Source organism: Mytilus californianus, unplaced genomic scaffold (genome assembly GCF_021869535.1).
Source record: "Mytilus californianus isolate M0D057914Y unplaced genomic scaffold, xbMytCali1.0.p SCAF_84, whole genome shotgun sequence".
In the NCBI taxonomy this organism is placed as follows: domain Eukaryota; kingdom Metazoa; phylum Mollusca; class Bivalvia; order Mytilida; family Mytilidae; genus Mytilus; species Mytilus californianus.
The window spans coordinates 537,275-563,768 of NW_026262739.1; the positions used below are offsets into that span (position 1 = coordinate 537,275).

The 26,494-nt window shown below is 34.5% G+C and overlaps 1 long non-coding RNA gene across 1 annotated transcript; it reads left to right on the plus strand.

The window, feature by feature from the left end:
- Positions 1-1,052: 1,052 nt before the first annotated feature.
- Positions 1,053-26,059, plus strand: LOC127713883 (uncharacterized). Its single transcript, XR_007987510.1, has 6 exons — positions 1,053-1,143; positions 8,377-8,580; positions 11,475-11,539; positions 13,188-13,302; positions 23,914-24,071; positions 25,841-26,059. It is a non-coding gene; the product is annotated as an uncharacterized LOC127713883 (long non-coding RNA).
- The last annotated feature ends 435 nt before the right edge of the window (positions 26,060-26,494 follow it).

The window sequence follows — 26,494 nt, forward strand, 5'->3', positions numbered from 1 at the left end:
TAGTGATTGTCAAACTTCATATCTGATATCTCATCCCAATTCCCTCAATCACGTTTTTTTTTCCTTAAAAAGATATTCTGATCCCATATAAAAAATGATTTAAAAAATATTGTGGTCAAGCAGGTGACAAAAAAAAAATATTAGCAATCTTGATTTCCCCTAACCTTATACATGTAACATATAGTGTTAAATTTTGATACAAATAATTTGATTGAAAACTAAAAAAAATGTTTGCGCTGTGTGTGGAAAAAAATTCCTGACTCAGACAAACAGCCATAACCCCCTTTGAAGTGAATTGGTTGCTTCCTTAGCAAAGACTTATTTATACTGTAAATTCAGAAATTATTGTGAGGTTTTTATTATAGCGAAAAATGTGACAGATTAGTAAATAATTGAAACTTGCATTTCGAAATATTTTATATGAATTAAAACAGGATTTTTCTCAAAATCGTGAGAATTAAAATACCATTTAAGTCTTAAATAACAAAATTGCAATAACGAATGTTCGAAATAATTTCTGAATTTAAATAAGTTTAAAGCACATTTTACAAAATAAAATGCCTTCAGATACATGTACATACATACATAAATATGGGGCTTCAGTCTAAGAGAAAATATTACAATTACTAAAATGAGACGGTCATGCTGATACGTGATGGGTTTACGCTCAAGTGCGATAGTTTGATATTCTTAAATGAAAAAAGAAGGAAATGGTGTCCAGGGTGTGTAGGAGAATTTGTCGATAGACATTCGCAGTGATGTTAAGGCAATTTCGCGGAATTTTTGTCAGGGGTAGGTAACTCAATTACCTCATTATATATTCATCAATGGCGGATTCCGTAAGCAGCGTCCATCGATAAAATTGTTGAATACAAATTACATGCGTGCATGCGGATAAAAAAATGATACTGGTATGGTGTTATTTGATTATTGAAACACGATTACGGCATTTTTGTGATGAAACTATATTATAAATGGTTGCAATAGATGTTTTTATTGCCGGGATCAGACCCCGCCTGCCTACTTTCGAGTAGCAACCAATCAGAAGCCGATCGCCGTCATTAGATGCTTGAAGTTTGCAGAATGGAAAGCACCTTGCTGGAGCAATTATTTTCTCTAATGTGTGAAAATATACCGACAAAAGTAAGTGACAGCTACAAAATATGTAAGCATTAAGGAATATAAGTTGTTTACTTTGTATTTCATTCATTTCATTCATTTCATTCATTTCATTCATTTCAGTAGATGAAAAGAGGTGGAGAATTAGAAACAAAACGAGTTTAGCTTTGGCAAACATGCTACACGTGGTCAGATCGAAGTTATACTGGGGGAAAAATATATAAAATGGAATAATTGACTCCCATTTCTAAATTAATAGAGTAGAGGATGAAACAAATGTGTATACTAGTGTTTCTACCACTTGCATTACCGATTGCCAAGACACCATTCACAGCTTGCATCGTGAAAATTGTTCATTTTTATTTTATATTTTTTTTGTGTGCATCCATCATGGACCTTGTCCATGTTGAGATAATCATGTCTGGATATTTTTATGATCCAGTAACAAAAAATAAAAAAAGTCATAATTAATTGGACTAGAGGAGGATTAACTCCCCCCCCCCCCCCCCCCCCTGAAAATTTTCAACCATGCCTAGACAAAACCCTGCCTTATTCTTTATGTGCGTCTCTGAAGTCAAGAGCTGATTGTTGTTGCCAATATCATATTTGTTCTTTTGTTGTCATGTTCACAAATTAGGCTGTCAGTTTTCTTGTTTGCATTATTTTATGTTTTGTTTTGTCTGGGCCTTAATTATAATAGCTTGCTGTGAGTTATGGGTTTTGTTCATTGTTGAAGGACTTAATGTGACCAATAGTTGCTTATATCTACTTCATTTAGTCTCTGATGGATAGGCCAGTCTCATTGGCAATCTGGCATGTAACATATTATCCTTATTTTATTTCCATGTGTGTACACATAACTGCAAGGTGAATATTTAGTGCCTTCAAGATCCACAGTGAAATATGTAAGTTGAGGGTTGATCCCAGAGCATGCAAAAATGAATAAAGTTTAACGCACAACATTTGTTATGTGCCTGTCTAAACCTGTGGAGTCTGTAATTCGGTGTTGTCCTAATATTACAAACTAACTTGGTTGAATATTGTAAGTGAAAATATATTGAAATAATTCCATTTGCTTAACTTGCCTGTGTAAAAAACTTGTATACATCTGAAAAGTGTCTTTTGTATCTAATTATAATTGAGCATTGAACTCTACTATTCAAAATATTACTAAATTTTCAATTGAAGAAAACACAAAACAATTAAATTAAATATACATTGTACTTGAAATGTAGGACATAATATTGTCAAAAAAATCAGATCATTCAAGGCAGTCACATTTTGACCATGCATTCTAACTTTTGCAGAGTTCTCGAAAAGTGGTGGTCCCAAAGTTTTGACCACCAAAATTTCAGTATTTTGCAATAGAAATGATAGTGAAAACCAGCATATTTCCCTCAAGGACCACCAGTGGAAAAAAGATTTTAAGAATACTTCTTTTGTTCAGTCTTGTTTTCCTTAGGCCAAATAAAAATATATGTGTGGTTCCAGTTACCCTTCCTACCCTACTTTTAGTCTTATAATAGCCTTCCCTTAAGATTTTATTTTGCATTTTTCATTAAGCACTGTTAAAGTCAGAATGTTGCTCCCATAGACTCTAAAACAATGTAAAATAAAATGCTCCGCTGGGGTGCAGCTTGATACGACCGCCCCCCCCCCCCCCCCCCCCCCCCCCCCGATAAATCCGATGCCTCGTGTAAAGAGAGTGTCACGCTCTTTGCACGTTAAGAACCCTTGCATCAACTCTTTGAGGGGTCCGTAGGTGACCTGTTGCAAGGCTAAATTTCTGTCCCTATACAATATACCCTCATTTCCCGTGGCAGTCTAAATTTCTCCGACTTTAATCCCTTAATCTATTACAGAACCTACCTATTGTATTTATTGTGAACTTGTTCTCGTCCTGAATATGCATGAAATATTTGCCACTGGACGTTAAGCAACCAACAATCAATCAATCAATGATACGACCGCAGAGGTCGAACCCTGAACAGTTGGGGCAAGTATGGACACAACATTCAAGCTTGATACAGCACTGAATTTGGATTGTAATTAAATATTTGACACAGCATAAGTTTCTGACACAGAATGAATGTGGTCTTAGAACTTCAAATTTTTTAATTTACCTATTCAAACCATATCATTATTATTTGCTTTTATATATATAAATCAGAAATAACCAATTTAAAATGGAAAATTTTAAAGAAAAAAAAATCCCCCCCCCATTTTTTAGAACCCTCTTATGATTCATCACCCCCAAACTCAATCCCAGCCTTCCCTTTGTGGTATGGTACCTTGCAGTACAATTTCAGAGAGATCCATACACTTGAACACAAGTTTATAATTGTCTGGAAACTAGAAAAATGCTTGTTTTTTTGCCCCTTTTTTGCCCCTAATTCCTAAATGTTAAGGGCAATTACCCCCAAACTCAAACCCAGCTTTCCCTTTGTGATATGGAACCTTGCAGTACAGTTTCATAAAGATCAATACACTTACACACAAGTTATTGTCCTGAAACCAAAAAAAAATGCTTGTTTTTTTTGCCCTTTTATGGCCCCTTATTCCTAAAATTTTGAGGGAATTACCCCCAAATCAATCCCAGCCTTCCCTTTGTGGTATGGTACCTTGCAGTACAATTTCAGAGAGATCCATACACTTGAACACAAGTTATTGTTTGGAAACTAGAAAAATGCTTATTTTTGGCCCCTTACTCCTAAACATTACCCCGAAACTCAATTCCAACTTTCCCTTTGTGATATGGAACCTTGTAGTACAATTTCATAAAGATCCATACACTTACACACAAGTTATTGTCATGAAACTAGAAAAATGCTTGCTTTTTCCCCTTTTTGACCCCAAATTCCTAAAATTTGGAGGCAGTTACCCCAAAATCAATCCCAGCATTCCCTTTGTGATATGGAACCTTGTGGTACAATGTCAGAGAGATCCATACACTAACACACAAGTTATGTCTGGAAGTTACAAAAATGCTTATGTTTGGCCCCTTTTTGGCCCCTAATTCCTTAACTGTTGGTACCATAACCCCCAAAATCAATCCCCACCTTCCTTTTGTGCTAACTGATACATATATATGTACACAGCTCTTTCTTAAATTGTAACAATTAATCTTGCATTTTTGTCTAGCATCATTTAGCAGTGGAAACATAGCAAAATTGCCCTCTAGATGTCCTATGAAATTTTTTGTTGGATTTCTATCTCCTTGATCTTTTTCGATTGAACTGTTTTACATTTTGTCATTTTCATGATTTCAGATCTTTCTTAGCTTATTAATGCAGTATGGGTTTTGCTTAATGTTGAAGGCCACACCGTGACCTATAGTTGTTAACTTCTTTGTGAATTGAAAATTATCAATGAACAGGGCTTTTATTCCTGTTCTACTTTTACAACTTTTTTTTAGGGTCCAGCTGAACCCGCTTCAGGGTGCGAGATTTTCTCGCTGTGTTGAAGATCCATTGGTGGCCTTCAGCTGTTTTCTGCTCTTTGGTTGGGTTGTTGTCTCTTTGACTCAATCGCAATTTCCATTCTCAATTTTATCCCACAAATATAAAACTGAATCTGTAGTATATCTCTATAGATTGTTCTAGTTACAACATTTTCAAACACCTTCTGTTAATTTGTACAAATTTATTTTCTGATGGATTACTCAACAGTTTGAACTTAATCTTTTAACTTTGTAGCTTAGTTTCAAAATAAACTACATGTAGGTCATTTAGGTCAAAATCACACTAAACTAGTTTATTCCTTCTTATATGGTGGTTCACTCTGCATTCAGAAGGTCACTTACATATATATGTTGAAGTTACCTTCCTTCCAGGCTTGTGACTGGCAAGATTTTACATATCTTGGCTGCATTCCCCACCCACCACCACATTGCAAATTTCAGTCCAAGAGGAAATTTATTTTTATACTGTTCACTTTAGCAAAATCACTGTTTAATAATTAGTTTGGTTTCTATTTATGTATAAATTATGATTTATATATTGCATAACTTTCCCATGTTTGTTGGCCACCTTTATTTTTTATTCTAAGAAACAGTAGACGGTTTACAATCACTTGTTATTTTAAAGGTTTTAACAAATTAAATGCTTTTCATTATTTGAAGAAATAAAGATGGATGACATGCAGACATTTTCTAAATTAAATTTTCTAAAAACATTGACCTGTTTAATTTCAAATAGAATATGACTTATTCAAATGTTTATCATTTACTTTAATTTATAAAAACTTTTGTTCAAATTTAAATGTGCACATTTACTCTAGAAAAAAGTTACCAAAAAAAGTTTATTTCAATATAAGAATTTCCACTGGACTTGGACTGATATGAAATATTGCAATACAAAATATGGCATGAAATAAAGAAAGGGGAATTTTATACAGCAAGGAAGTTTTTATGTTTTAAGTACACCCTCTCTGAAACTACTGAGTTTTTATACAGCATCTTCTTTGAAACTACGTATACTGAGATTTTATGCACCTTATTTTAAGATAACACCTTATATGGATGAAATTTTTCAGCTATTTTTATATGCATGTCATCATGATTTTTGGTGTCGCATTCTCATTTTATTTTAATTCTTGTCATTAGTGAAGTTATTTTTTCGTAGAACTTTACTTTTTGAAAGAAAGAAAAAAAGTTAAAACAAAAACTGGTTAGATAATCTTGAAAGTTCATTAAACATTACATTTTAGAATTATTTATTTATAAGAAGATCATAATTTAGCAAAATATTTTATCACATCCTTATTATGTCATATCCAGTAAATTGATGTCATATCCAGTAAATTCCTATGTCATATCAAGTAAATTGTTTTGCCATATCTGGAAAATTGATGTCATATCCAGTAAATTGGTTTTTCATTTAGTGAAGATTATAATGTCATATCCAGGAATTTGATTTGTCAAATTGGTAGTGTCATATCCAGTAAAGATTGTTGATTGCTTAACGTCCAGTGGCAAATATTTCATGCATATTCAGGACGAGAACAAGTTCACAATAAATACAATAGGTAGGTTCTGTAATAGATTAAGGGATTCAGGTCGGAGAAATTTAGACTGCCACGGGAAATGAGGGTATATTGGATAGGGAAAGAAATTTGGCCTTGCAACAGGTCACCTACGGACCCCTCAAAGAGTTGTTGCAAGGGTTCTTAACGTGCAAAGAGCGTGGCACTCTCTTTACACGAGACATCGGATTTAACGTCCCCATTCTGACCGGACGTGGCCGCAAATTTGTACATCCCGCACAGCCAAACGGACGCCCCACTTTGACGAGGGTTTTACCGCCGGTCGGAGGAAGACCAATGGTGACCATACTTCTATTCCCCAGTCACCCTTGGGGACTCCAGTAAAGAGACTGATCAGTATTGACCTACGTAAATATGTTATACTGATCTTATCCTGATCATGATGATGGAAACTTTATATCTAAGTCTACAATATGGGATAAATAAGCTGGCTGTATACATGGGTTTGACTCATAAGTACATGAAGCTGATGCTGTATTTACTGTCTCAATCTAATAATGAAGTTAAGATAAAGCTACCTGTCATTGAATAAAGTTTATCTGGACTAATGTAACTTTGTATTTGAATATTGTATTTAAACCAAACTTTAAATCAATTTTAGAGGGCCTCATTACCCTGTAAATGGCAGGTGTGTTAGACCATGATCTTAATTAACTATGATGTCCAGTTTTCCTTCTAAAAGTTGTAGGTTCTTTAATTTCCTGGCACTCCAGTTTCTTTTAACAATAAAATTTGGCCGCAACAATAAAGACAAGAGTGCTAAAAGTGGCCTTAAAAAACACCACAAATCAATCAATTGGGTTTTTTTTCAGTCTGACATAACTAAAGATAACTCTGATAGAACTGAACAAGGATTGTGCTTATTAATTGTCAGTTGTCAACAGGTTTTAACCATGTGAGAAGTGAATACAGTAGCTGTCATGTCTGTTTATTGAAGATGTCCACTTCATAAATCTCTTCATATTTAATGGAAGGCTTTTCAAAAAGAAAATTAGTAAAAAAAGGGGGGATTGGACTGACTGGCAGATTCTTAAAACTAATGATGATGTTGCTGCTGTTGAAGGCCTCTATGTGACTTTGATATTATAATGATGAGGAAGAACAGCAATTAAAACAGTCTTGTTCAGTCTTTTTTATCATCTTTTTTAAAGTAATTGTCATTTGTTGCTCACTTGTCTGCTGTTTGTTATATATTTATTGCTTTAGCATAAATCAATCCATTGGTTTTCCCATTTAAACTGTTTAGTTTTAAAATTTGTAATGCTTTGGCATTTTATACCTTACTATACAGTATTGGTTTTGCTCATTGTTGAAGGCAGTTAAATGACCTACTGTTGTTTCAAATCACCATCTCTGATACATGTAGATAGATGTCTCCTTGGTAAACATACCATAATTCTGTATGGCTTTTGTTGTAATCCTCTCCCCATCCCCCTTTCCACATTTTTTTCTTGAAAAAGCCTTGTGCTGCAAGCCACTGGTGGTATACATTTTAGAAATGCTCAATGCACCATTTGACAGATCTCTAAATATTGAATCTATTAAAGGGTCAATTAATTAAGCTGTCGTTATTAGGCTAATTATTATCACATAATACTGCTTTGGTTGTCTCATACATGTATGTTTGTGTCTAAGGAGCATATTAATAATCTTGGACTTTAAAACAGCAATCATACGTATACCACAGTAACAATTACACGTACTTGATATTATGCACATAATATTTCCCACTGGACATCCATCATTGTCATATGATAAATGTAGCTAAAAATTTTGCTATAGTTCATGTGTTGTCAGATACTTAACTATCAAAAGAAAAATTTATATCTATAGACTATAGTATTTAAGTAAATGTATTTAAGGCTGTCTGTTTTCTTGTTTAAATTGTCATACAGGGTATCTTTTATATCTTACTGCATGTACTGTACAGTATGGGTTTTGCTCATTATTGACAGTTGTTAAGTCTCTGCTATGTAGATATTTCATTGAAAATCATACCACATCTCCTTATTTATTTTGTTGGTAAGCTTGGTGACATTTGGTATAATTATGGATTTTAGTCTCCTCACATTTATCAGAAATTAGATTTTAGTGCAATGGACATTAATAATGGTACAATCCCCAGTGGTCAAGCAGCTTTTGTGCAATCCGTTTGTCAGCTAACAGATTTTACAGGTTCTGCTTTCCCTCGTCATTTTGTATTTTGTCTTTCAGGAAATGGTACTTCTTGCTGACCTGAATCTGTAGCTTGGAGAATGATTGATTAAAATTTGATATGAAGGATTTATGAGTGGGGTGTTTCATCTTCAATTCCTTATACTTGATGCAGTCATCCACATCTGATGATGGGCCCAGTAACTGAACAGCCAGGTCAAAAGGTGTCTTCTTTCTACTAGATGCTGAAATATAAAAAAAAATGTATGTATATCATCAGTATTTGCAGATTTATAATACATGTATTTATTTTTAATTTAAATGGAAATGGAAATTCAACCATAGTATTTTTTAACATGAATCAAAATAATTTATATAAACTTTTTCACATTTTAAAAATTTCGTCACCATTTTGTGACAATTGCCAATTTTCATTGCTTTAGCTGAAACAGTACTTGAGTTTATACGATAAAACAGCTACTTACCAATTTCATTGTTCGAAATTTCAGATTCGAACAATTTTCTTCTGCATGTTAATGGTTTTTGGTTAACTGAAAGTAAAACAAATGGTTTCAAATATGGCAAAGGGAGATGAGACAGCAATCCAACAAAACAAAGTAGAAAATATTTGCATCTGTAATTTCCTTGTATATATATATATATACCGTTTTGATTCCTAACATCACTGAAGAGACATTAATTGTCGATATCTGGATATGGTGTACAAATTTTTGCACCTCATGTTTGCGGTAGACCATCTTTTCTGCAAGTTTATTGTTTTCTGTTTGGTATTAAATTAATATAATTAAGCTCCATTGTGTTACATCTGTGATCCGTTTATTTGGCAATCGCCATGGCAGTCAGCAGGGTTTAAGAACATCCGTTGTTCGACCTGCTAGTCAAATGCGTTTTGTTAAAATATATACTTTTTCGCTTTTTTGGTCTTTTGGAAAATGTTGTTTGTGCTGTATTTAGACCCCTCTACAAAGAAATTTGTTTTGCATGCACACGTATGAAAATTGCGTTTTTTATCCAACGCAATCATAGGTTTGAACGTTGTTTTCAATTTAGACTTGTATATATATATATATACATATATATATCATGTGTATATGAGCAATAATAAGACATTGAAGAATGAGAGTCGGAAGTTTACGCAAAATGAATATATACCTGGTAATATCTTTCGTTGGGTGACAACACTTTCATGGACACTGATGTTGCTAGGCTGTATAGTCCACTTTAAAACTGAAATTAAACCATATTTATATTTGTAAACCTGTAAGGTATAACTAATTAGATTCCTTTAAACTTGTTGTTTATTAAAATTATGGTATTATTAGGGCTATTCCATTAAAATGTATGAGGGAGGGTAGGAAGGGACTTTCAAAATATCAAGAACAATTTTTTAGATAATTTTGCATAATGGTAAAAAGTATGTCATTAACAGCTGATTATTTTTTTATATTTGTATAAGAATAATGTTATTTAATAAAGGCCATGTAGGTACATGTATGTATGTCAATGATACAGCAATCAATCAATCAATTAAAACAAAACGTTTAAGAATTTTAGAAGTCTTTTTATGCCACGCCTACAATATTACTAAGTAGATAGACATGTTCCTGGTGTGCGTGTCTGTCTAAAACTGTTCTCTTAAGGTACTGGTAGAATACAATTTTGTTTTAGGCTAGTTAGTGGTACATCAACTTGAATCTCTACTTGATTTAAATAATTTTATTACCTTTAATATGTGATTTGTACAAATGTTTTATGTTGTTGTTCTCAAGCAGTTTCCTCTCTGTTTTCGAGTCCATTTTCTATGTCTGGAATTTGATATGGATCTATAATAAATGGTAACATGAAATAAAATTTATGCAAATAACTAAACAGGAATGTTAAAATAAAGTGTTAACAAAAAAGTTCAAAATTTGATTTGGATTTTTACCTGTACCTTTTTTGCCTGAAGAATCTTATAATCCTGTGTTTTTAATATGCTAAATGAACTTTATTGATGATTGATTTTATGTTAAAAAAACAATCAAGTGAATTTAACACACACCACTTAAGAATATAATCATCATATCAAAACATTTTTTCCTTTGTAATTGAATACCTTGTTCTAAATTCTTTTCAGGCGAACTTGTTTGTTGATCCTCATTGGCAGGTTCTCTGGTACCACTACTGACTTGAAATTCTAAGGGAAAAACAAATTCAAATAAAAAATTATAATCATGATAACTGTTTCAGACATACAGTCAATGTGTTTCTGTCCAAAATTGATTTTGTTGAGAATAGGCATATATACAATTTACATGAAAGATGATGCACAAATTGGTCACTGTGACTTATATATATGTATTCTTGATTAGGTCATCCTCTGTAGCTCAAAGGATTAAGATCAAAATAAGAAGATAAAAAGACACATTAGAAACTTTAATAGAACTATTTTTGTCAAAGTTTCATTTACAGCGTTGATTTTTACATTTTGAATAGGTAAAAAATAGAAGTTTCTGTGAAATTTAACAAAATTGTCTGGATTTCAACCAAATAAAGTCATAGGAAACGGAGAGCGCAGGCATTCAAGAACTAAATTGTCAAGTCAGATATGTAAAAGGTCATAACAAACATTATGTCACAAGATCTTTGTTGTCAACATTTGCACTCTGTTTACTGATAAAAATGTCAATGAAAATTTACTTGTTTTCATATGCATTGATTTTTTGTTGAAAAAATAAGTGCTATTTGTTACATCATGAAATTGAACACAACTATGCAAATTTTTCATCAAAAGACACATTTCCTGTCAAGTTATTGTATACTACGTATTAGGTATAATAATAATCAATAAATCTTATTTTGAAATTTAATCTAGAAAAAAGGGCCATTTTAGAGCCTTATCGACCCTACTCCTTTAACTTTTTCATAAAAAAAATGATGGTATTTATAATGACATAAGGCAAAGAAATTGTAGATCAGCTGAATTTCTACGATTTTTTTTCAGATTCATAAAAATTTTCCATCAACTAAAACGAATCGCGAAAAACAAATTTTACTTATGAAGTAGAAATTGAATATAAATATTAGCATGATTAGTATAGTGCTGAGAAACATGTAAATCTTTTATGTTATTAAGAATAGTCATTTACCTTGTACAGGTATGTTGTGCTGGTAGCTGTCTGTTGACTCAGATGCCAAGTCTACAAAACATCAGTAGTTTCTGGTAAGTTTATACAGTAATTTTTAAGAAGGAAATTACATCTAAAAAGAATTTTAAGTTATTTATTTTACTAAATATGTATTACTTAAATGGATAATTTTACTGACATTATGTCAAGAAAATAAGAATTAAAATCTAACAAATATTAGATTTTCACAAAAATTCATGAAATTGATATCATAAAAATAACTAGAGTTCCAAATATATGTATGATGAAGATTATATAATATAAGGTCTTTAAACTTCCAGCAGCAAACTATTTGCAAATTCAGGGTAGAACATGCAAAGCGATATAGTAATGAAAATTGCTTTGTACAAGATTGTTATACTGAGCCGGATTTTAGACATGTTAGTAAACAAGGACTGCAAATCATTCCAACCGTGAGCAAACAAAGGAAGTCCTACATACAGATTCTCGATGCTGTGCATCATCAGGGTTTGCGTCTCTGTCTTGGCGCATTTAAAACCTCACCAGTTGAGAGTCTGTATGTAGAGGCTGATGAGCACTCACTCTCTAACAGACGTTTGAAGCTTGGACTTCAATATGCTGTCAAACTAAAAGCCTACAGCTGTGTTTTTAATCCAATTTATGAAGATATTTTTGCGAAACATGAAAATAAAATTCCTCCGTTAGGTATACGTTTAAAACCACATTTAGCTACTTTTGATTTAAAATCTGTTGATCAAGTTGAAACTTGCAAATGTCCTCCATGGGAACTTCCCAAACCAAAAATGATATTTGATCTCCGTGAACACAATAAAAATAAAACAAACCCTCTTTTAAATCAGCAACACTATGCTGAAATCAAAGCCAATTATTCAGATTTCTCAACTGTCTATACTGATGGATCAAAAGATGGTGACAGAGTTGCATCTGCTGCTGTTTTCAGGGACAGAGCTGCAACTCTCCGTTTGCCATCTGATGCATCGATCTTTACTGCTGAAGCAGAAGCAATAATTTTGGCTTTGAAATTTATTGCTTCTTCAGATAAATCCAAATTTATTATATGTTCTGATTCACTTTCATGCTTACAAGCTATACAAAATACTAAAATTACAAACCCAACAATTCTCAAAATTTTATATGTAATGAGGAATTTAAAAATTCTTCTTAAAGAAATAGTATTTCTATGGGTGCCGAGTCATGTTGGAATCCTTGGAAACACAGCTGTAGACCTTGAGGCAAAGAATGCCCTGGGTGAAACGATTTTAAATTTTATCACGTTATCTTAATGTTTATTTTTATTTGTAAATAATCAGTTTGCTTTAATCTAGAATTTTAGTTTATTGAAGGGCCTTTTGTCTGATTTTAAGAATATGCTTTAAATTGTAAAAAAATATTCGAATTAGCTCTCGCCGCGATATAGCCTTGTTGTGCTAATGCGGCGTAAAGCAACCAACAATCAATCAATCAATCCCATGAAAAGTCTTAAGATGTTATGAATAATATTATAATAGAAATTCTTAATTTGTAGTTGTCATTGGTTTAAACTGTTTATACATACCTGTTTCATTTGGTGTTATAAACAAGACTTTGCCATCTTTGTCAGACGTCTTAATTCTTTGAAGTGGTAATGAAATCTTTCTGTCTTTAAAATTTTCTGTAACCTTTTCCCAGATGTCTTTAAGTAATTGATGTTCTTCTTTGTAGGATGATGACCTGAAGTGATGCATTTCTGGACCTTCATTGTGACAAGGTTCATCATAAGGACCATCATGAAAGATCATGTTGCCGTCTTCCATGTGCCACCAAACTCCTTCGCCAGGTAAAATAAAATCGCTTATCCTCTCCAGATGGCTTTGTACTAACATTGGTCTTTTATTGAGAATAGTTGATGGAATTAAAGTTCTTGGTTTGGCCTGTATTTGCTTCGCTAGCTTTTGAATAATCGATTCCTGAATGTACAGGCTATCTTGTTTGCTGGATTGTTGACTAGTAAATCTTAGAACTGCGTTGTCACATACTGTTTTCGGTTGACGATTACTGGTGTTTTCTGAAATTCTTCGGAGATCTCCAAAACATCTTTCTTCTTGTTCTGTTACGAGGGACCTTAGGTTGAATATTCTTCGAACTTCAGCAAGATGGATGGATACGCTGTGGAAATGACTACCAAAAAATTTCCGTGATGACATATTGAATGGGACTCCAACAACATTTCTGCAATTTACCGCAAGAAGAAAGCTTTGATTGTATAGTCTTAGTATCTGTTTTGGAGATCTTGTGTTGTACTTAGAGTATGAAATGTGGGTAATTTCAAGAAGTGAGTCAATCATCGTCTTACGTTTTGATCAGTTAGTTGTGATGAAGATAGAAAATGTGATAATTTGACTCAGTACAGACGCGCATCTGATCCCTTAATTTTATTTTTATCTCCAATGGTGAGTTTCGAAAATTCCTCTAATTCTTTTTGAAGTTTTTTGTCGCTTATATGGGAAGGTAATTCATTTATAATGTTCTGTATAAAGTTGGAAAGATCATGTAGTGGTTCCATGCCAAATATTTCATAGTTGTCCAAGTTAAGATGATGGGTTGAAAGATTGATTGATTGATTGTTGGTTGCTTAACGTCCAGTGGCAAATATTTCATGCATATTCAGGACGAGAACAAGTTCACAATAAATACAATAGGTAGGTTCTGTAATAGATTAAAGGATTAAGGTCGGAGAAATTTAGACTGCCACGGGAAATGAGGGTATATTGGATAGGGACAGAAATTTAGCCTTGCAACAGGTCACCTACGGACCCCTCAAAGAGTTGTTGCAAGGGTTCTTAACGTGCAAAAAGCGTGGCACTCTCTTTACACGAGGCATCGGATTTAACGTCCCCATTCTGACCGGACGTGGCTGCAAATTTGTACATCCCGCACAGCCAAACGGACGCCCCACTTTAGCACGGGTTTTACTGCCGGTCGGAGGAAGACCAATGGTGACCATACTTCTATACCCCAGTCACCCTTGGGGGGTGGGTTGAAAGAGTAGGGGTTGTTGTCATAAGAGCTGGTGGTCTGCAAATTCCATGAAGTAGGGTGGATAGATTTTCTTGTAGTTCGGGACGTAACATGTTGTGAATATCGACATCTCTGCTTTCTAATTCTTCTATAAGGTCGTCTTTCTTTAAATTTTGGAATGGATTTAAATTTCCCTTTTTCAGCTCGTCGAAACATCTTGTGGATTTTATTACACCGACTCGTTCATCTAGTGTAAGGGGTTCAATGCCATAACAGAGAATAAATTACCGTGATCATTAGCATGAACCCCACATACACAGGGATAATTTCCACCTCTCTGCTGTCCAATTTCAAATTGTCTTGCAGGACCGTCACCGCTGAATACGCGCATTACATCAAAAATATTTACCCCCAAGGGTGGCTGGGGAATAGAAGTATGGTCACCATTGGTCTTCCTCCGACCGGCAGTAAAACCCGTGCTAAAGTGGGGCGTCCGTTTGGCTGTGCGGGATGTACAAATTTGCAGCCACGTCCGGTCAGAATGGGGACGTTAAATCCGATGCCTCGTGTAAAGAGAGTGCCACGCTCTTTGCACGTTAAGAACCCTTGCAACAACTCTTTGAGGGGTCCGTAGGTGACCTGTTACAAGGCTAAATTTCTGTCCCTATCCAATATACCCTCATTTCCCGTGGCAGTCTAAATTTCTCCGACCATAATCCCTTAATCTATTACAGAACCTACCTATTGTATTTATTGTGAACTTGTTCTCGTCCTGAATATGCATGAAATATTTGCCACTGGACGTTAAGCAACCGACAATCAATCAATCAATCAAAAATATTTATTTTACCATTGTCCGCTGTTATAGGTTCAGATAAGATTTGCAGGTCTTCATTTCTAACTGCAGTGTAACTTGATTGTTCTAAGTCGCTGCTACCTGATTGGCCGAAAATATATAACTTGGGCTTTTCAACAATACCTTGAACGTTAATTGGCTTACGGTCTGGATATTTCTCTTTGTACTCTATATCAGTAAAATAGTTGGCAGGATCATATAGCCATGAGATGGTGAAACATACATAGGAATGGTTTAGGATGCTGCTGTGATCGTGCCAAAGTTTCATTTTTCTTGTTCTTTCAGTGCTTTTGAGATGTTCTATTTTATCTGAAAGAGTTCCTGCTGGTGGTTTCTGTCCGATCCTGATATAACGAGATGTAAGTTGTTCCATGGTTAAGCTGTCATATTCCTGGTTACTAAAATACCTTAATACCCCACTGCTTTCCTGTTCCTGCAAAGCTGTTCTTCTAAGTCTAATGAGGGGGAATTTTCTACCATGTATTACTGTTGTTTTCTGCTGCAATTTTCCGTCTGTTATTGTCGTTGAAATGATGTCCTTTGGTGCTATTTCTTCTCCTAAATATAAGTCTCCGGAAGTTAACTTTTCTTTATGTCTTTCTTTAAGTGGGATGACTGCCTTGGAGTTGGGAGGGAAAATTTTGTTCTGTTGACTGTTACCACTTTTTTTGCCCTCCTTATCCTTCTAAAATATGCCCTATGGTTATTATAAACTTTAGATTTGAATTTGATGGTGTTAATTCCATTGCTTCTTGCATATTCCTGTAGAATTTGCCCCCCGTTTGCAGGAAATTTGCCGTTGCAGGTGATGTGATATTTACGCGCCAGAGCTGTCCAGTTGATAGTGTCCCCTTCTTTTTTGGTTTTAATCTCTGTCAAAAATTCTGTTTTGTCAAATCTGTAAGAATCAAATTGTCCATGGTGGTTTCTGTGTTTCCTCTTACCAGTTTTCTCTTTCTCTAGGCTCTTATTTACTCTCTGTTGGGTATGGTCTTTGGTTTCAAGAAAATTGCCGAGGCGAATCCTGTCATGTTCACGGAAGGAAATTGATGAAGAAAGAAAATTGTAAACGTCATTACCTCCGTCGGTGAAAGATTCATTGATTTTTTTTCTGCTTTCTTGCATAACTTTATTTTTTGTGGATTGCAATTCCTTTGGTGTTACTGGTGGGGAAAGCATGATGGAATCTGAAATGGGTCTTGGAAATTTCATATCTAAACGTTGCTCTACTATGGGTTGGATGATGTTGACGATAGATTTTATTACTTTCATTCCCTTGGTGGTGGTATTGCTGTTTGGTGATGTTATCTTCAAAATGTTTTCTGTCCCTTGTTCGTAAAGCTGGTGTGCATTTTCAAAATTAGGTGCCATGGATGTATGAAGACTTGAAAAGTTGTAGTGAACAGTGGAACAAGGTCTACAGTCAACTAGCTGGTGTTGAAGCCTTTCATTGGAGCTAAGTGAAAGCCAATTCTTAAGTGAAAAATGGCTAGGGAAAGAATGCTGCTGTCCAGATTTGTTAAGATTTTTCCAGTATTTTTTGTCTGAGAGATATGATTGTAGCTTTGTGGATTTGCTTCTAAATTGATCGAAATTCAAAGACATTTTGGGATACTTTTCCATAAAAATTGAATAATTGTAGTATCTATCTTTCATGTTGATAAAATTTGTCAGTCTCTCCTTCTCATTTTCTTTATCTTTTTGTGTATTCCACAAGTTTATTGTCTCAATATCTTTGGTAGATCTGCTGATGATCACTTTTGCGAAGTTACAGTAATTCATCCTAAAATTAATTTAATTCATATTGTATTTAAATATTTTGGGGGAAGGTTAAGGCAGCAAGGTTAGCTTTTATTTTTAGCTAATGAAATTTTTGTGATAATTGTGCATAAGTTGCCCTATACACATATTACTGAATGTGATTGATTGATTGTTGGTTGCTTTACGCCGCATTAGCACAACAAGGCTATATCGCGGCGAGAGCTAATTCGAATATTTTTTTTACAATTTAAAGCATATTCTTAAAATCAGACAAAAGGCCCTTCAATAAACTAAAATTCTAGATTAAAGCAAATTGATTATTTACAAATAAAAATGAACATTAAGATAACGTGATAAAATTTAAAATCGTTTTAAATATAATAACATTTTTATATTTTAGAATATATTCCAACTTCTAAGAATGAAACAATATTTGTAAATGGATTGATTGATTGATTGTTGTTTGCTTTACGCCGCATTAGCACAGAAAGGCTATATCGCGGCGAGAGCTAATTCGAATATTATAACAATTTAAGGTATATTTTTAAAATCAGACAAAAGGTCTTTCAATAAACTAAAATTCTAGACTAAAGCAAATTGATTATTTACAAATAAAAATCAACACTAAGATAACGTGATAAAAATTAAAATCGTTTTAAATATAACAACATTTTTATATTTTATAATATATTCCAATTTCTTTTAAGAATGAAACAATATTTGTAAATGGAATATTATTAAATAAATCATACATATTATTGACATTGAAATGCTTCTTCCGAATATCAGCAAAGTCAATACAATTGATTAAAACATGTTTAATAGTATACTTGCAGTTACAAGGTATACATTGTGGTTCTACTTCATTTTTTAAAAGATATTCGTGTGTTATTCTAGTATGACCAATACGACATCTAGAAATAACACACTGATCTTTTCTGCACATAAAATTATTGAAAGGTTTACATAAATTAGGTTTAATTTCATGTAATTTATTACCATCTTTTTTACTCCATTCATTTTTCAATATATTAAAAACATATTCTCTAATATTAGATTTAAAATCGGTATATGGTATATCACAGTTAGATAAAGGGTCACCCAGGGCATTCTTTGCCTCAAGGTCTACAGCTGTGTTTCCAAGGATTCCAACATGACTCGGCACCCATAGAAATAATATTTCTTTAAGAAGAATTTTTAAATTCCTCATTACATATAAAATTTTGAGAATTGTTGGGTTTTTAATTTTAGTATTTTGTATAGCTTGTAAGCATGAAAGTGAATCGGAACATATAATAAATTTGGATTTATCTGAAGAAGCAATAAATTTCAAAGCCAAAATTATTGCTTCTGCTTCAGCAGTAAAGATCGATGCATCAGATGGCAAACGGAGAGTTGCAGCTCTGTCCCTGAAGACAGCAGCAGATGCAACTCTGTCACCATCTTTTGATCCATCAGTATAGACAGTTGAAAAATCTGAATAATTGGCTTTGATTTCAGCATAGTGTTGCTGAATTAAAAGAGGATTTGTTTTATTTTTATTGTGTTCACGGAGATCAAATATCATTTTTGGTTTGGGAAGTTCCCATGGAGGACATTTGCAAGTTTCAACTTGAGCAACAGATTTTAAATCAAAAGAAGCTAAATGTGATTTTAAACGTATACCTAACGGAGGAATTTTATTTTCATGTTTTGCAAAAATATCTTCATAAATTGGATTAAAAACACAGCTGTAGGCAGGATTATCTGAGTAGGCTTTTAGTTTGACAGCATATTGAAGTCCAAGCTTCAAACGTCTGTTAGAGAGTGAGTGCTCATCAGCCTCTACATACAGACTCTCAACTGGTGAGGTTTTAAATGCGCCAAGACAGAGACGCAAACCCTGATGATGCACAGCATCGAGAATCTGTATGTAGGACTTCCTTGCAGAGCCATACACTATAGAGCCATAATCTAGTTTAGATCTAACTAGAGATCTATATAAATTAAGTAAAATGTTGCGATCAGCACCCCAGTCGGTGCTGCCGACAACTTTTAAAATATCTAATGCTTTTAAACATTTCGATTTTAACATTTTGATATGGGGTAGAAAGGTTAACTTTTTATCGAAAATTAACCCAAGAAATTTGGTTTCATCAACCATTTTAATTGGGTTGCCGTACAAAGTGAGTTCTGGATCAAGATGCAATTTCCTTTTGTTACAAAAATGCATCCCGACCGTTTTTGAAATGGAAAATTTAAACCCATTTTCCGAGGCCCATTTTTCAATTCTTCCAAGACATAACTGTAATTGTCTTTCTATGTTATTCATATTTTTGCCTCTATAACATATTAAAAAGTCATCAACATACAATGAACCTTCAATATTACTTTTTAAAACTTCAACAAGGCTGTTGATTTTAAGACTAAATAATGTAACAGATAAAATACTGCCCTGAGGGACACCCATCTCTTGATCATACAGATCAGACATGGTTGAATTTACTCTAACATTAAATTGTCTGTTAGATAAAAAAATCGAAATAAAATTTGGCATATTGCCTTTCAACCCCATATCAAACAGATCTTTTAAAATACCATACTTCCATGTAGTATCATAGGCTTTTTCTAGACCGACACTACATGTTCATTTTTCGCAAAACCATTACGGACAAATGATTCGAATCGAACAAGATGGTCAAGAGTACTGCGACCTTGGCGGAATCCACACTGGATATTGGCTAAAAGCCCAGTCGTTGGTTGTTGATTGAACCGTCTTTCAGATTTTTTACGGTCACCTATTGCTTGATCACAAGCATCATCAAACCATGGTTTGCTGGGATGTTTCGGATTTGCCGAGGTCTTGTAAATGGAACATTATTAAATAAATCATACATATTATTGACATTGAAATGCTTCTTACGAATATCAGCATTGAAGTCGCCCATAAGTATAAATAATCTAGAAGAAGAGAGGGATCGCAAATAGTGATATCAATAGCAGAATAAGACCCGTTTCCAGGATGAAGATAAGTATTAGATCCATCATTAAAAATGCATAATCCTTCTTGAGAGACAAAGTCCTCAATGATCTTACCTTTGATATTATGAGACTTGCTTCCCCACAAGGGGTTGTGTGCATTGAAGTCGCCCATAAGTATAAATGGTGAGGGTAATTGATCAGTGAGGTTTTTGAGTTTAGCTTTATCGATAATTGAATTGGGTGGAATATATATAGAACATAATGTAATTGTTTTATCTAATGATAAACGAATTGCAACTGCCTGCAGATCCGTGGTGAGTTGGACTGTGCTATGAATGACGTTGTCCTTCACAAAAATGGATGATCCGCCTGCAGCACGTTCATCTACCTTAGAAAATGTGCTATACATGTTGTATCCTTTTAAAGATACATTGTCACTTTCTTTTAAATGAGTTTCTCCAGGACCATGCGCAGCTGGTTTTACTCCGCCTCGACCCCTACCCCGCGACCTCGAATCAGAAGAGGATGTATTTGTTGGCTTCTTTGGGACATCCTTCTGTTCTGGAGAACGAAGAGGAGACGGGGCTTTAGAAGACTTTGTCCTAGATGCAGAAGATAAACTAGTTTTATTAGATGCAGATGAAGGAGGACTATTGGAGATGGAAGAATCATCAATGTCACTGGGAAGATCCCAGACAGATTCACCGCCCCAACTGTCTGATTTAACTGTATCTTTTTTATTTGATTTCTTTAAGGTAAACAGGGCAGTCCCTAGATGATGAAAAATGGGATTCACCACAGTTTACGCATTTAGAAGATTCAGAGCTACAGGTTGTTCCCTCGTGTCCTTCGTCAGAACACTTGAAACATCTCTGCGTACCACGACATTGTTTGCTTCCATGACCAAACTTTTGACAAGTGAAGCATCGAATTGGGTTAGGGATAAGCCTGTCAACTCTGATTCCGAAGCAACCTAAAGTAATAGATGGAGGAGGAGTTGGAGTTCTAAATGTCAAAAGATATGTATTTAATTTGATTATATTTCCATTCTTTTTTATTTGAAATCTAACAACATCAGTTACACCTTGGACTGTGCTATGAATGACGTTGTCCTTCACAAAAATGGATGATCAGCCTGCAGCACGTTCATCTACCTTAGAATGTGCTATACATGTTGTATCCTTTTAAAGATACATTGTCACTTTCTTTTAAATGAGTTTCTTGAAGACAAAATGCAGTAGGTAAAAAAGACTGAACTAGAAGCGTTAACTCGAGAAGATTTATTTTAAGACCTCGGCAATTCCATTGGATGATATTAGTCATGATTTGTTAATAGACGGGCGAATGCTATCGAGTTTGCCAGCATTCTTATTTCGCTCACCCTGAGATTGTAATCTTTCGGGTGGCGGAACACTTTCGATTTCCATTTCTGATTCGTCGTTAAGTGTTGAAAATCTGTTGTGTGAGGAGAGTCGTCGATCTCCAGGACCATGCGCAGCTGGTTTTACTCCGCCTCGACCCCTACCCCGCGACCTCGAATCAGAAGACTTCTGAGAGGATGTATTTGCTGGCTTCTTTGGGACATCCTTCTGTTCTGGAGAACGAAGAGGAGACGGGGCTTTAGAAGACTTTGTACTAGATGCAGAAGATAAACTAGTTTTATTAGATGCAGATGAAGGAGGACTATTGGAGATGGAAGAATCATCTATGTCACTGGGAAGATCCCAGACAGATTCACCGCCCCAACTGTCTGATTTCACTGTATCTTTTTCATTTGATTTCTTTTTTTCATTTTTTTTAGATGATGACATTGAGCTCTGTAAGGAAGATTGAGTTGACTGAGTACTGGTTTTAGAAGGTGTTGGTTTTCTTGGAATTAATATTTTATCGTTAGGTTCTGTTTCAACAGGCAGCATTGTAAATGTCTCAGCATCAATTGGCCAGGTCATGCGAGTTTGTGTATGCTCGTGACTGAATGAGCGGACAACCTTGCTGGCGTACGATGGTCTGTTCGAAACAAGGAGATCATTCGAAACAGAAGCTATCTTTAGCTTCTGGGTAACTGATGTTTCTTTCTGTTTTAATTTTGATAATATTTTTTTCTTTAAGGTAAACGGATGATGAAAAATGGGATTCACCACAGTTTACGCATTTAGAAGATTCAGAGCTACAGGTTGTTCCCTCGTGTCCTTCGTCAGAACACTTGAAGCATCTCTGCGTACCACGACATTGTTTGCTTCCATGACCAAACTTTTGACAAGTGAAGCATCGAATTGGGTTAGGGATGAACCTGTCAACTCTGATTCCGAAGCAACCTAAAGTAATAGATGGAGGAGGAGTTGGAGTTCTAAATGTCAAAAGATATGTATTTAATTTGATTATATTTCCATTCTTTTTTATTTGAAATCTAACAACATCAGTTACGGCTTGAAAGTTCCTCACAGATTTCTTCCACGGTAAGGTCACCAAGGTATTGACTTCTGTCTCGAATGATCCCCTTACAGCTGTTCAAACTGTTGTGAGGAGAGGCAGAAACAGGAAAGTTTGTAATTGTTGTCAGTGTAAGCAAATTTGTTGATTGACTTTTGTTGGAACATTCAACCAACAAATTGCCTGATCTCATTTTTGAAACTTTTTTTACAGTACCAGCAACGCTTTGAATTTGTTTGTGAATCACAAAGGGAGATATTTTGGAAATTGGTTTTTCATCTGTTCCTTTTATTACAATAAATCTGGGCCAACTGTCATCTTCCTGACAGGGCACTGAATCATCACATTTTCTTTTTTTATGTATTAAAGCTGATTTAGAGGGTTGGTTTTGTTGTGCCATAGGAAATGAGAAAGATTCACCATTCTTGTCATCCACCCACCTCGGAGTGCCTACAAGGGCGATGCTGTGTTTCCGTGGCGAGCCGGGGTCAAGTGCTAATGCTGAAAACGAGCTCCAAGTATAACATGTATAACGTAGCTGGTCCCCAAAATTAGCACCCAAGATCCACTGCGGAAAGCACAAAATGTTCCAAGAATGGTATACTCAAGCAGAGCGTATCCATCAAGCGAAATAGAAAGCGTACCACTTGATTGACCCATGAGCCATCGCCTTCTTCAGTTATCCGAAATATAAATAGCTTTATTTAAAACACATGTGTATTTCATGAAAATTGTTACAAGAAAGCTTATTGTTGGGGATTAACTGAAGGGCTCGACATGACCAGCCGATTGATCGAACCGGGTCCATCCGACCTCCCGTTTAGATGATATTGGAGCCAAAGCAGCTTATTGAACTATAGTCTTGTCCGTCCGGGTATTTTCTGACCGTAAGGAGTCTGGCTACAGCCCTCATCCGCAAGGATCTCTTCAACCACCGACACGGGTAGCAACCCACGGCCAACGGGTTGGAGAGCCTATTTTATTCAAAACATCGGGCAACTCGTACGATGTTCGGATCACTTTAGTCTGGTCTCTACCCTTCGACCTGTCCAGCATGGGTAACCCTACCAGGAGACGAAGCTCCAACTGGCATAGCTCTTTGGGTCACTGAGACACGCAAGCCCCCCGACCACGGCAAGGATAGCGATCCACCGGGGGAATTATTACAATGTTTCTATTACATAAATGTTAAAAATCTGACACTGAGTATTATGTTCGCAATGATAAATCAACACCGTGTTGTTTGTATAAAGGGACATAACACCACTACTAACAGTGTATTGAAATAAGCCCGCCTAATAACCTAATATGGAATATAAACGGTCTCCACGTGGTTGCTTTTAACCAATCATATTCCTAGAAATGTATTGGAAGTAAGATCAAGTTGTTTACACTGATCTTTAATTCTTTCATTTAAAATAGAAAACAGATTTGAAAGGAGATCGAATCAGATAGACAAATTCGTCTACAAGCCTGATGACCAAGACTAGTGAAATTACCAGGGGAACTTGATAAATCAACACACAAGAAGTCAAATGAGCTTCTGCATTCATTCTCATAATCTATACTACTGGACAACAGTAAGTGATGTCATTGGGATTATTTGTTATTAAGAGTAGATGACTATTTAAAAAAGAAAACATTTAAGGTCAAATATTGCTGCTACAATAGTGTTTACACATTACAACTAGGACATTTTTGGGAGAAACAGTTCTTTTGTATATGTCTGTCAAATAAAGTTATGATATACTATTGTCAATAACCTTGTTAGATTTAAACCAAAATACAAAGAATAACTTCAATAAGGATTCTTATTATTTCGGACAAGCTCATCATTTTAATTTCTAACAAGGTGAACACAAAGGAAAATATTTTAGGAAAGGTTTGCTATGCAATCTTACCAAATTCATGAAATTAGAATGGTGAAAAAGAGAATGACCCACATTAAACTCCTGGCCGAATAAAAAATAAAACCAGTCATTTCTACATCTTGCGGTACTTATTTTATAGAAATCGCTTATAAGTTACTTGGTATTATTTTTCATGCCCCCGATGTAGCGGAGGGGCCATTAAGTTATACTCTTGTCCGTCTGTCCCAAAATTGGTTTCCGTTCTCTAACTTGAGTTTGCTTCAACCAAATGCTATGAAACTTATACACAATGCTTATTACCATAAAAAAAAACAAATCAAGTTTGAATTTTAGTGGCGTCACTTTAACCGTTCTAGAGTTATGCTCCTTTATAAATCCAAAAATTGCAAAATTTTTAGTTTCCGTTTTCTAACTTAAGTTTGCCTCAACCAAATGTAATGAAACTTATACACAATGCTTATTACCACAAAATAAAGATCAAGTTTGAATTTTGGTGGGGTCACTGTAACCATTCTCGAGTTATGCACCTTTATAAATGGAAAAAAATGCAAACTTTTCAGTTTCCGTTCTCTAACAAGTTTCCTCAGCCAAATGTTATAAAATTTATACACAATGCTTATTTCCACAAAACACAGATCAAGTTTGAATTTTATTGGCGTCACTTTAACTGTTGTAGAGTTATACCCCTTTATAAATGGAAAAATTGCAAAATTTTTAGTTTCCATTCTTTAACTTGAGTTTGTCTCAACCAAACATTATGAAACCTATACACAATAATTATTACCACAAAACTCAGATCAAGTACAAATTTGGGTCGCGTCACTTTTATTGTTTTTGAGTTATGTCCCTTTATAATGTTGTATGCAAGCGGGGGCATCATCTGTGTCCATGGGGACACATTCTCCATTTATTTAAATATTGATTTTAGTTGAAATGATAGGACTTTTTTTTTTAATGGGAACTCACTTTTGTCCACTATATATGTACGGTCAGTGACTTGATCACAAATGATTATAAGATCAATGCAATTTGATTGCACAAATAGCACAGCTGCAGTTTTTAAAGTTTTATGTTTATAGATATAGGAAGATGTGGTATGAGTGCCAATGAGACAACTCTCCATCCAAGTTACAATTTATAAAAGTAAACCATTATAGGTCAAGGTACGGCCTTCAACACGGAGCATTGGCTCACACCGAACAGTAAGCTATAAAGGGCCCCAAAAAATTACTAGTGTAAAACCATTCAAACGGAAAAACCAACGGTCTAATCTATATTAAAATGAGAAACGAGAAACACGTATGAACTACATAAACAGACGACACCTACTGTAATCAGATTCCTGACTTAGGACAGGTGCAAACATTTGCAGCGGGATTAAACGTTTTAATGGACTGCTATACTTTATATTTTGTGTATTGCTTCAAGGATTATGTTCTACACTCAATTCTGCAATTATTTTGTATTTCTTATTTCAGACTTTCTCAAAACCAGAGCGTACTTGGTTGATCAATTTATGTGTTGCAGCCCACAGAGAAAAATAACAAAAGGACCAAGAACTAACACTACAACTGAATTGTTTAAAATCATCCGAAGTTTGCATTTGATGTACATGTATATTGCTTTATAGCTTTGTGTTATAAATTTGATAATACAATTTCAGAGAAATATGAAATAAATTTGATAGTACAATTTCAGTGAAATATAAAATGAATTTGGTATTAATACAATTTCAGTGAACATATGATATAAAAATATTAATAAGAAATTGTATATCGAAGGTTCAAATTTTTCACAATTGCTATATAATATCTGTAAGCAAATGATGGAGAAAAACAGTGTTTGTTTGTTTTCTTTAGAAAATTTGAGACCTAAGTGATTAAAGGTCCTTGATTTGCAGTCTGAAGTTTTAAAAAAAAAAAGGTTGTAAGGCATTTATAAAAATTGGATATAGTATAAATGCCAATGAAACAACTATCCATAAGAGACTAAATGACACAGAAATGAGCAACTATAGGTCACTGTATGGCCTTCAAAAATTAGTGAAACCCATACTGCATAGTCTGCTATAAAAGGCCCCGAAATGACAAATAATGAATGAAAAACAAATATGATATACAGCAACAAAAGAC